The sequence below is a fragment of the Aotus nancymaae genome, unplaced genomic scaffold (assembly GCF_030222135.1).
Source record: "Aotus nancymaae isolate 86718 unplaced genomic scaffold, 86718_ANA_hifiasm-v0.15.2.pri h1tg000020l, whole genome shotgun sequence".
Lineage (NCBI taxonomy): Eukaryota > Metazoa > Chordata > Mammalia > Primates > Aotidae > Aotus > Aotus nancymaae.
In genome coordinates, this window is record NW_026988432.1 from 17,849,695 (window position 1) to 17,862,491 (window position 12,797).

At 44.0% G+C, this 12,797-nt stretch overlaps 1 long non-coding RNA gene across 1 annotated transcript in view; it reads left to right on the forward strand.

Annotated features, from left to right (window-relative positions):
- Nucleotides 1-9,806: 9,806 nt before the first annotated feature.
- The window catches only part of LOC135276033 (uncharacterized), a 35,923-nt gene continuing 32,932 nt past the window's right edge, over nucleotides 9,807-12,797 (forward strand). The window contains exon 1 of the long non-coding RNA XR_010343587.1: nucleotides 9,807-9,843. This is a non-coding gene — a long non-coding RNA (uncharacterized LOC135276033). The remainder of the gene's footprint in view (nucleotides 9,844-12,797) is intronic.

The window sequence follows — 12,797 nt, forward strand, 5'->3', positions numbered from 1 at the left end:
CCGTGAGTGCCGGGGAACTTGTGAGGTCCCCGCGCCAGAGACCGCGCTTTTGTTCCCGCGGGGGACTTCCCTGGTGACGTAGGGAAACTTGACGCCGGGCCCGCCCCCTGTCCCCGCCCCTGTCTCGGCCCCACGGACAGCGTTCCTCGAGCGAACCCGGGGCCTGGGCGGGCGCGGAAGTTCCCCGCCGAGCGCGGCCTGCCCGGACACGCTCCGGACCCGTGGAGGGGGATGCTGAGCGCTTGGCGGGCGAGACCTGTTCGGCCCCAAATTACTTCCTTACGAAACGGGGGTGGGAGGAGAAGGGGGTCGGCCTGAGCATCTGCAAACGCGGGACGTCGTCCGCGGCAGTGGTGGCGGGAGCTGGGAGGGGCGGGAGGGGAAGGATTTTCCCAGGAGGAAAGCTGGTGGGTGGGCAGAGACCTGGCGCCTGGACAATTTGAGAGAGACTTGGGTAAACAAGCCCCGGAAAGAGATTGGAAAAGGAAACTTTTCGAACTTGGAGAGTATGCGCAGTAACAGGGAAGGGAGATGAGGAGAACATTAATCGCGGCAGAGATGCCAGAGGCCCTGTGAGAAAGCGCCGGGTCCCAGGAAGTCACTGCGAACGGGAGCCCTGGTGCCAGCGAGAAAGAACTTCGTGTTTGAGTTGGGAAGGGGTTTGTGTGTGTCCTTCCAGATAGGTCGATATCGCCCATTCTGGATGTTTTGCAAAAACGAGTGGATCACTATCATATGGAAAACGTTCAGATCTTTTGTGGGAGGGATGAGCTACCAGGGAACGTGAAATTATTGATACAACATTTGGCGAAGCCCTGAGTAAGTCTACCATTATGAAGAGGAGTAATTGGGAATAGTTAACTGTTACTGGGAGTCGCTCCGTGCTAAGGGCTTTGGCATGTAACCGTCGCTACTTTACAGGTGCAGAGACAGATTTATAGAAAATCGCCCAAGTTCACATAGGCAGAGAGCACTGCCCTGATCCCGACCCACGCAGGCCCACAGAGAGCAAGAGCTCTTTCCCACTGTAGCCTTCCCAGCAATCAGTTTCTTAGAAAATGTGTGTTTTCTCCAGTCGTGGTGGCTCACGCCTGTAATCTCAGCTCTTTGGGAGGCCAAGGAGGCTGGTTCACTTGAGGCCAGCAGTTCAAAACCAGCCTTGCCAGTATGGTGAAACCCCGTCTCTACTAAAATACAAAAAATTAGCCAGCCTTGGTTTGGCGCACGCCTGTGGTACCAGCTGCTTGGGAGGCTGAGGCATGAAAATCGCTGGAACCTGGGAATCGGAGGTTGCAGTGAGCCGAGATCGCGCCACTGCACTCCAGCCTGGGCGACAGAATAAGACTCCGCCTCAGAAAAGAAAAGAAAAGGAAAAAATGTGTGTTTTCATATTAGCTGTGCTGTTTAATGGAAAGATTGCAGTTTGGTTGCATGGGCTCCCTAGAAGTGTTTGGTTTACAGTATTGGCCTTCAAAATATATTGCAAAAATGTGAATTGATTACCAACATTTTAAAAATTGAGGATTGCGTTAAAAGCCAAGATCCCAGCATCTCTTGGAAAACCAGAAGCTCTGACAACCTGTGATCCATTTTTCCAAAAGTGCAGAATGGGCTGGGAGTGTGGTCGAAGCCACATCCTTTAGAGGAAACGGGTGCTCCGGTTCACCACACTCCCTGCTGTTTGCTTTCGCCATTTACATTATCTGGCCTCAGTAGGCATTTGAGGTTGTTTATTTATCTTAAATCATTCAATCAACACAAACCAGCAAATATTTATTTATGGCTTGGTCCTGCTGAAGGTATGGATAACACTAAATTCGAGGCTGATGTTGGGTGTTTTGAGTGGGGTATAGACAAAGGAATCAGAATGGACAGGATTCAGGAATTATGAGACACAGGAAGCACAGTGGAGATGCTCCCTTGAAATCTATGATCCCCGGGTGGTATTAGCAAAACCACTCCAGGCTCATTTTGACTGACTTAATCCTAAGGAACAACGTTAACTTTTTGGTTGCATAAATTATTAAATTTCTGCCGTTCAAATCACACGCCCTGAAATGCAGTGAATATACTCAACGACAACCCCCTAAAAAAGTGAATCATAACATTGTTTACCTACAAAAGATATGTTAATCCCATCCTCTAACATTTTCATTATAAAAGAATTGGTCACGTGACCCATACTGGCTACAAATCTTAGGCAACTCTGCTTTTTAGGGAATTGCAAATTCAGCTTGCAAGGAGGAAAAGAGTGGAAAGAAGTGGGGGAGGTGGCTTCGGAAATGTATTAAAGTCAGCTGGATTATATAGAAGACTTTTAAAGATTTGGGATTTGAGATGGTCCATAAACCCTATGGTAGATCTAACATTCTCTAAAGAGAATTGGCCAGGCATGGTGGCTCACGCCTGTAATCTCAGCACTGTGGGAGGTGGAGGCAGGAGGATCGATTGAGTCCAGGAGTTCATGACCAACCTGGGGAACGTGGCAAAACCCCATCTCTACAGATAACACAAGTACAACCTGTGGTTCCAGCTACTCGGGAGGCTGAGGTGGGAGGATTGCTTGAGCCCAGGAGGAGGAGGTTGCAGTAAGCTTTGATCGAGCCACTCCACACCTGAGCAACAAAGTGAGACTCCATCTCAAACAAAATAATAAATAAAAATGTATCATGAAACATTAGAATTCCCTACTATTTTTTTTTAAGTAGGACTGGTAAAAATGACATTTTAAACAACTATTAGCTAAGCCAGTCTTGGTGGCTCATGCCTGTAATCCCAGCACTATCACTATGGGAGGCTGAGGTGGGGGGGATCACCTGAGATCGGGAGTTCGAGACCAGCCTGACCAACATGGAGAAACCTCGTCTCTATTAAAAATACAAAATTAGCTGGGCATGGTGGCCCATGCCTGCAATCCCAGCTACTCAGGAGGCTAAGGCAGCAGAGTTGCTTGAACCTGGGAGGCAGAGGTTGCAGTGAGCCGAGATCCCGCCATTGCACTCCAGACTGGGCAACAAGAGCAAAACTCCGTCTCAAAAAAAAAAAAAAAAAAAAAAAACACTTATTAGATAATCCTTTCGCATGAAACAAGTTCAATGACAGTGCACATCTGATCATTTATGTGTCAGTGTTAAACAAAAAAGAAAAATGTATATATGTATATCTATATATGAACCACAATGACAAACAAGACAAGCATGATTAGTAATAGAAGTCATTCATATATTTCATACAGAACATAGGATTTGACAGTTCAACAAGAGGATATGAGATATGAATGAGACATATTTAGAGGCAGCCCGGGATAAAATATACAGGCTGTAGATCTGATTGTGAAAAGGGAAACGTTAGCCGAGTGCGGTGGCTCACGCCTGTAATCCCAGCACTTTGGGAGGCCGAGGCAGGTGGATCACGAGGTCAAGAGATCGAGACCATCCTGGTCAACATGGTGAAACCCTGTCTCTACTAAAAATACGAAAATTAGCTGGGCATGGTGGCGCACGCCTGTAGTCCTAGCTACTCGGGAGGCTGGGGCGGGAAAATTGCTTGAACCCAGGAGGCAGAGGTTGTGGTGAGCCAAGATCGTGCCATTGCACTCCAGCCTGGGTAATAAGAGTGAAACTCCGTCTCAAAAAAAAAAAAAAAGAAAGGGAAACGTTGTTGTTTTCCTATATAGCATGTTTGTTAACAGGAAATTAGCCACAGTATTTGATGGATTAAATCTCTTTAAGGCCGAGCACAGTGGCTACCCCGGTAATCTCAGCACTTTAGGAAGCAGAGGCAGGTGAATCACTTCAGATCAGGAATCTGCCAGCCTGGCCAAATGGCGAAACCCCCTCTCTACTAAAATACAAAAATTAGCCGGGCGTGGTGCTGCGGCCTGTAATTCCAGCTACTCAGGAGGCTGAGGCAGGAGAATCAATTGAACCTGGGAGGTGGAGATTGCAGTGAACCAAGATTGTGCCACTGCACTCCACACTCTGTCTCAAGGAAAAAAAAAAAAAAAGAAATGTATTATCTCAGGACAGGCACAGTGGCTCACACCTATAATCCCAGCACTTTGGGAGGCTGAGGTGGGCAGATCACTTGCAATCAGGAGTTTGACACCAGGCTGACCAACATGGTGAAACCTCGTCTCTACTAAAAATACAAAAATTAGCCGGGCGTGCTGGTAGTCCCAGCTCGCCTGTAGTCCCAGCTACTCAGGAGGCTGAAATAGAAGAATCACTTGAACCCAGGAGGCAGAGGTTGCAGTGAGCCGAGATCTTGCCACTCCACTCCAGAAGTCCAAAATCAAGGTGCCTTTGGGGCATGCTCTTTCTGAAGCCACCAGGAGAGAATCCTTCCCTGCCTCTCATAGCTTCTGGTGGGTGCCTACAGTCCTGGCATTTCTTAACTTGTAGATGCGTCACTGCACTCTGTCTTCACATGACCTTCTTCCCTGTGTGCCAGTGTCCAAATGTCCCTCTTATAAAAACATTAGTCAGGCCGGATGCCGTGGCTCACGCTAGTAATCCCAGCACTTTGGGAGGCTGAGATGGGCAGATCGCGAGGTCAGGAGATCAAGACCAGACCGGCCCACATGGTGAAACCCCATCTCTACTAAAACCTACAAAAATTAGCTGGGCATGGTGGCTCATGCCTGTAATCCCGGATACTTGGGAGGCTGAGGTAGGAGAATTGCCTGAACCAGGACCCGGGAGCCAGAGGTTGCAGTGAGCCGAGATTGCGTTACTGCACTCCAGCCTGGGCTACAGAGCGAGACTCCATCTCAAAAAAAAAAAAAAAAATTAGAGGACTAGGGTTCACCACAAGTTAGTATAACCTCATTTTAACTTGATTACACTCGTAAAGACCCTATTTCCAAAAAAATCACGTCCATAATTTGTGGGGGGGTTGTGTCTAGGACTTCAACATATCCTTTTTGGGGGACAGAATTTAAGTGTAACATCTCATTGTATCAACTGCCTTTTTAAAAAAGTTGTATATATACATTTTTATCCTTTTTTTTTTTTATGTTTACATTTACATCATCATAGGTATTTTTAGTTCCCATGCTGTTGGCACATACATTTTTCATCCTATTTACAATTTGGGCTGGGCGTGGTGGCTCACACATCCCAGCACTTTGGGAGGCCAAGGAGGGCAGATCATCTGAGGCCTGGAGTTCAAGACCAGCCTGGCCAACACGGTGAAACTCCATCTCTACTAAAAATACAAAAATTAGCTGGGCATGGTGGCGCACACCTGTAGCCCCAGCTACTCGGGAGGCTGAGGCAGGAGAATTGCTCAACCCTGGTTGGCAGAGATTGCAGTAAGACAAGATTGTGCCACTGCACTCCAGCCTGGGAGACAGAGCAAGACTCCATCTCAAAAAAAAGTACACATTTTACAAATCATAAGGCTCTTAGTACACTTTACAATGAATTTAAAACAGCCTGAAATACTCAAGCACAGTATAGACAAGGAGTAAGATGACTTCTGAGGGACCAGGCTCAGGACCTCTGCCAGCCAAGAAAGTGTGTGTCCTACATATCCTTAGTTGGAAGTTATGGTGTGACTCCACCCTCCACCCACACTCCGGCTTCCCACTCACAAGGCCAAGCAGGTTTTCAGTAAGTGCCCTGAAGGAGCTTGAAAGTAAATTTAATTTCTATTAGTGCACCATGTAAGCACATTATAAAATGTGGGAAACAGAGAAAAAAACTTTGTAGTCTCTTCTCATCTCAGCACCTTAACACAATCATTATAAGGATTTGGGGACACGATGTACTTGTGAATTAGCAGCAGATAATAGAAAATAGATTATAATTGATGTGTGAAATTATGTGATATGGAAATATTTTCACAAAACAGTTAAGTGAAAAAATTTATGATGAGGTTTTAATAGTAACAAATGTAAAATAAAGTACTAATCTACACTACTTTATTGCTTTTCTGGTTTGGTGTTATGTTTTACAATTTTTTTTTCTTTTTGGCAATGAAGTCTTGCCTTGCTGCCCAGGCTGGGTACAATGGCGCGATCTCGGCTCACTGCAACCTCCGCTTCCTGGTTCAAGCCATTCTTGTGCCTCAACTCCCAAGTAGCTGGGACTACAGGTGCGTACCACTATACCTGACTAATTTTTGCCAAGACAGGTTTTCACCATGTTGGCCACGCTGGTCTCTAACGCTTGGCCTCAAGTGATCCACCCTCCTGGGACTCCCGAAGTGCTAGGATGACAAGCATGAGCCACAGCACCCGGCCTGTCTTACAATTTAAACAATCTGTATAGGAAAAGGAAAAATAAAAAGTCCTCTTTATTATCCTCAGGAGACAAAAGAATCCTAGGCCTCCCAAATAAATAGTCTTAGGCAAACAGGATGAAAACAGTAGTAATACACACACACACACACACACACACACACACACACACACACACGAATACAGTTGCCCCAAGGAATTGGGGAAAAGATAGTCGTGATTTACAAGAGGAAGCAGGAACAAGATAAGATACACGTGTTGAGAAGAAGGGACCGGATAATTGGAAGACGCTTTGAGTTTGCAGAAGCTTTGAGTGTTACTACTAGCATGTAGAATTATTATCCAGCTGAGTAGATATCAGTGGTTGCTGCCTTTAGTAAGAGATATAATTTCACTCCAGCAGATAGATTTGGAAGTTGAGGGAGGCTGCATCCTTTTTATTTATTTATTTATTTGTTTATTTTTCTGTGATGGGGTCTGGCTCTGTTGTCCAAGCTGGAGTGCAATGGCGCAGTCTCGGCTCACTACAACCTCCACTTCCCAGGTTCAAACCATTCTCCCATCTCAGCCTCCCAAGTAGCTGGGACTACAGGCATAAGCCACCATGCCTGGCTACACTTTGTATTTTTGGTAGAGATGGGATTATAGAGCCTGGGTGACAGAGCAAGAACCTGTCTCAAGAAATAATAATGAAATAAAATAAAAAATAAAAACAGAGCAACTGCAGGCCTTGGGAAGGCAGTGGGAGATCAAGACATCTGATCCAAACTCCCCTGGTCTTTTTTTTGTTCCTTGAGACAGTTTCCCTCTTGTGGCCCAGGCTAGAGTGCAATGGCGTGATCTCAGCTCACTGCAACCTCCACCTCCGGAGTTCAAGCCACTCTCCTACCTCAGCCTCCTGAGTAGCTGGGATTACAGGCATGCGCCACCACACCCAGCTAATTTTGTATTTTTAGTAGAGACAGAATTTCTCCATGTTGGTCAGGCTGGTCTCAAACTCCCAACCTCAGGTGATCCGCCCGCCTCAGCCACCCAAAGTGCTGGGATTACAGGCGTGAGCCACCGCACCCAGCTCCTGGCCTTCTTTCTCAAACACACCTGAGCACCTTCCTCCTTCATCCTCCAGGTAGATTCATGGTTTCCATACCCAGGACCATCTTCAACACCCCTCCAGCTGTTCCAGCCAAAGGCCCAGGTCTTCCTCTCTGCCCCTCCCTCTTTTTCACCCCACAGCCAATCGAGGTGAAGTCATCTTGAATATCTGTAGGCTCTGTTCATTTCTTTCCATGGTCTAGGACATCACTTCCTCGCGCCTGAACTGCTGCAGGTGCCTCCTATTAGGCCTTCCTGCTTCCAAACCTGCCCCTCTTTCATCTGTTCATTGCTGCAGCCAGAGTGCTTTTCTTTAATACAAATGTTCCCAGGTCCCTTCTTAAAGCTCTTCTTTCCGTGGCTTCAAAAGGATAGATTTTTGGTTTCGCTTTATTTTTGTTTATTTATTTATTTGAGACAGGGTTTCACTGTGTTTCTCAGGCTGGGGGCAGTGGCGCCATCATAGCTCACTGCAGCCTCTGAACTCCTAGGCTCACGTGATCCTCCCCACCTAAGCTTCCAGAGTAGCTGGGACTACAAGCATATGCCACAACACCCAGCTAATTTTTTATTTCTTATAGAGATGGGATCTTGCTATGTTGCCTTAGCTGGTCTCAAGTTCCTGGCTTCAAGCAATCCTACCATCTCAGTCTAACAAAGTGCTGGGATCACAGGTGTGAGCCACCAGGCCCGACCCAGATTTTTATTTTTAAAAGACAGAGTCCCTGCTCTCTTTAAATGTCAGAGTTCTCCAGTTGCCCTAGCATCAAATCCAGTCGCCACAGCAAAAGGGGAAACATGAGTGACAGTTTGTTCTTATGTCCAGATAGGGTGGGAGAGGGGCCAGTGCCCAGGAGAGCATGCCCCAAACCATTGATGTGGAGAAGGGGACAGAAGGGAAGTGAGAAAGAGAGAGAAGAGAGGGAGAATGAGAAAGAGAGGCGGCCTGGGAAATATAACTAGCAGCCCCACCACCCTGGCACACCTGTCAAGAGAATTGAAAAATGAGATAGACCTTAGAAATCATGAGATTTCAGTCAGGCCAGATACCACATTAGTTTTTTTAAACAGACTTCCACTCTGAGCTGAGTGGCTCATGCCTGTAAGGCTCGTGCCTCCATCCTACCTGGAGAATGAAGGAGGAAGGTGCTCAATGTGTTTGAGTAAGACAAAGTTACTTGGGAGGGTGAGACAGGAGGACCGTTAAGCCCAGGAATTCGAGACCAGCCTGGACAATATAGTGAAATCCCATCTCTAAAAAAAGAGAAGAAAAAGAAAACAGCCTTCTTATAGTCTGTTATAGTTCAGCAATGACAGACTATTGTTCAGTCATAATCGGTTAGAAAAAGCAAGGTTTTTAAAAAGCACCATTCAATTAGCGACATACATATATATATATATATATATATATATATGCTTGTTGTGGTGACTCACAGCTGTAGTCCTACCTCCTTAGGAAGCTAAGGCAAGAAAGACCAGGAGTTTGAAGTTGCAGTGAGCTATGATGGTGCCACTACACTCCAACCTGGGCAACAGAGCAAGAACTCATCTCTGAAAAAAATAAAAATTATCAATATGCTTACTAAGGCATATGCGAAACCTCAATGAAGAATCCTGGTTGTGTCCTGAATGACATGTTGGAAGAGTGATTTCTGGATGAGAAGACATTCCTCTGCCCTATTATTCTATGAACACAATGCAATTTCAATCAGATTGCTATGAAGATATTTTTAGGAATGTAAAAATCCCGCAGGGAACCACCCCTACCCTTTAAAATATTACAAAGCAAATATAAAGACAGTACTAAATAGTTCAGCAGAGCAGAGAGCTAAAGATACAGACCTCGAAATCTGGGAATGGTGTATATGATGGGGGTGGCATTTCAATTCAGTGAAGATAAAATGAATTGGAATTATGGAATAATAAGTGGTTTTAATACAATTGATTATACATTCAGAAAAAAATGTCAGTTTTCTACCTCATTATCTGCATCAAAACATTTCAAAATTTAACATGTTTAAATATAACTGTCAAACACATTAAAAAGTTCTTAAATCATAGGTGAGTATTTTCATCATTTTAGGATTGGACTGGATTTTGAAAGTCTGCTTTGAAGAGTAAATCCCAAGGACACATTTGACTTCCTAGGAATATAAAAGCTTGGATCAGTAAAATAACACTGCGAACAAAGTCAAAAGACCATCCCCAAAATGAAGGGAATAGGGAGTGGAGCAGTTCCACCCTGAAAGTCCCTGGAATAAATTTTAAAATGGTGCATTCTTCGTTTCAAACACAGAAGCCTTTCCTGGGAAACTTTGCAAGCCATAGTGCTTAGTTGGAAACGTGACAGGCCAAATTGCAACCAGAATTCTGCGATTATAAACAGAACTGTTTTTATTTCGGAGAAAAAAAAACGGCAACAGAGAAAGGAAACTAAAAGAAAAAGAGGAAATGAATCAGTTTCGGAGCATGAGACCTCAAGTGCACAAACAAGCTGGGGAGTGGAGGTGAGTTAGCTCGGTCATCATTAGTGGGTAATTTTTTTAAGCTGTCTCTCGGGAAATATGCAAAAACCAGATACCCACATTTATCTAATTAAATGACTTTCAGGCAGGAAAGGAACACTGGATCTCCAGCCTTTGTTGGGGGCATGCGAGTTTCACCCTCTCCTTTCAAGGTCCCTAGAACTCTACTCTTTGGAGCTCTGGAGCTTTGGGCTAAAGGAGGCTTGGGTCCAGCACAAATTCCTGGGCAGCTGCGGCTCCCAAGAGACACAGGAGCCCTAGGTACTCAGGCACTGTCAGTTTTGACATTGCTGCTGTCAGATATTAACTCTGATTCCTTAATGCAGGAGATAACTAAAACTAGTTACCTCGTTATAGCCAGAAATCTGGACTTACTCCTAATTCTGCCTTTGGAAACCCAACATGTTTTTAGGCAAAGGATTGACTTCTCTGGGGCTTAGTTATCCCATCTGTTAAACGGTTGTCTTAACTCTGTGCCTACTTACTCAGTTTGGGAGAAGATTAAATAGTGAGAGTAGATAAAAGTATGTTATAAACTATAATGTTCACACATTTATTAGTGTGGTTTATTAATATTATTAGGACCAAAATTCAATCAAGTAGGATGTGTTTATAAAGCCACCATTGCGGCCAGGCATGGTGGCTCACGCCAGTTATCCCAGCACTTTGGGAGGCAAAGGCGGGTGGATTACTGACGTCAGGAGTTCGAGACCAGCCTGACTAACGTGGAGAAACCCCATATCTACTAAAAAAAAAAAATACAAAATTAGCCGGGAGTGATGCACATGCCTGTAATCCCAGCTACTTGGGAGGCTGAGGCAGGAGAATCGCTTGAACCGAGGAGGCAGAGGTTGCAGTGAGCCAAGATTGAACCACTGCACTCCAGCCTGGGCAACAAGAGTGAAACTCTTGCAAGCTGTCCTTGCAACTGATAAAATCTGATAGTTCCAAAATGAAAGAAAAATGCAATTTTTATTTTTATTTACCAATTATTTATTATTTATTTAGTTATTTGAGACAAAGTCTCACTCTGTTGCCCAGGCTAGAGTTCATTGGCATGATCACGGCTCACTGCAACCTCTGCCACCTGGATTCAAGTGAGTCTTGTGCCTCTGCCTCCCAAGTAGCTGTGACTACAGGTGTGTGCCACCACGCCCAGCTAATTTTTTTATTTTTAGTAGAGACTAGCTCTAGCCATGTTGGCCAAGCTGGTCTCGAGCTCCTGAGCTCAAGTGATCTGCCTGCCTCAGTTTTAGTCTCTCAAAGTGCCACAGGTGGGAGCCACTGTACCCAGTGCTGTACATATATACGTACATATATACGTACATATATATATGTGTATATACGTACATATATGTATATGTATATATGTACATATATATGTACGTATATATGTGTGTATGTACATGTATACGTGCGTATATGTACACACATATACGTACGTATACACACATATATATATATACACATGCACATTTTTTAATGAGAAACGAATAACGGTAAGCTTCTTAGAAGAGAATGGAGTGGTTGGTGGGCAGGAGTAGGAGGGACAGCTATTTTCAATTGTACACTCTTCTGTAACTTTTGAATATTTTAAGGCATATGTATGTTCATGTTAATTGCTTAAAGAATATGTAAATAAAATTCAAGTTTATGTGGACCTAGTGATTTCCTTCCCAGTTATATATTAAATAGAAATGTACGTATATGTCCACCAAAAGGCATGTCCAAGAATTTTCATAGCAGCCCTAATTGTAGCGGCCCCAAGCTGGAACCCTGTCTAAAGCCCAACCACCATAAAACGCATAAATAAATCATAGTATTTTCCCACAGTGAAATACTATACAGCAACTACAATAAGTGATCTATAACTACAGCAACAATTGAATGATTATCACAAATGTGGAGTGAAATAATCAGACATAAAAGAATACATACTTTGTGGGTTCATTTATAAAAGTTTCAAAAGCAAGCAAAACTACTATAGGCCATTAAAAGTCCTAATACTGGTCTCCCTTAAAAGGTTTTGTAACTTGGGGGTCAAAGAAGGCCTTCTGGAGTGTAAATAACATTCCATCTCTTGACTGGGGGAGTGCTGCTGTTTGAATAGGTGTGTTCAATTTGTGAAAATTTATTACACTGTGTTCTGTATGTTATACATCAACTGAAGTTTAAAAGAAATAAACAAGAAAGATTGAATGAAGCAGGAACCATCCTAATGGGACTCACAAGAAAACAACAGAACAATAAAATACATTTTGCTTTGAGCTTTTCCATAATCTCCAAAGATATCCATTTCATTCTATCTCTAAGGAGCAGTTTCAGAAATTTACAGAGGCTACCATTTGTTAGTGGCAGCAGAAATTAAAGTACAGAGTAACAGATGATATTAAAATCAGAGTCAAGTGGATTAGTATCTTTTTTACTACTATCAAGTAACAGTACAATGAAATAAAAATATGATGTATAATTGGAACAGTGTCAAGATCTTAAAATGAAGTCACAGAGTTAGCAGTGTCTAAGTATTAGAGTTTGAAAAGTCATTGTGAGAGTAAAAGACGTTTTTGTATTCCTCAGAACTGAAAAATGTCACTGTATAGCATAGGAAACTTTCCATAAGTATCCAAAACAGAAGTCAAGTGAAATGTAAATAGATGAATTCTAATCTCAAAGGCCGTTAGATGAAGACAATGTGTCTAACCACTATCTCTTATGACCTCAAAAATCCCAGAACTCAGGAGGTACACAGGCCACGGAGCTGGTGGGTTATGGAGCCAGGATTTGAACCCAGATCTGGAAAGTCCAATGTAAAGCACCTTGACCTTTTATCAGTTACTGGACCACATGTAGCTCTCTAACCTCAAACTTTTACACCTATTCACACTCTCCTGTCGAGGTTGGCACTTTCTCATCCTCCAGATCCCAGCTGAAATGCC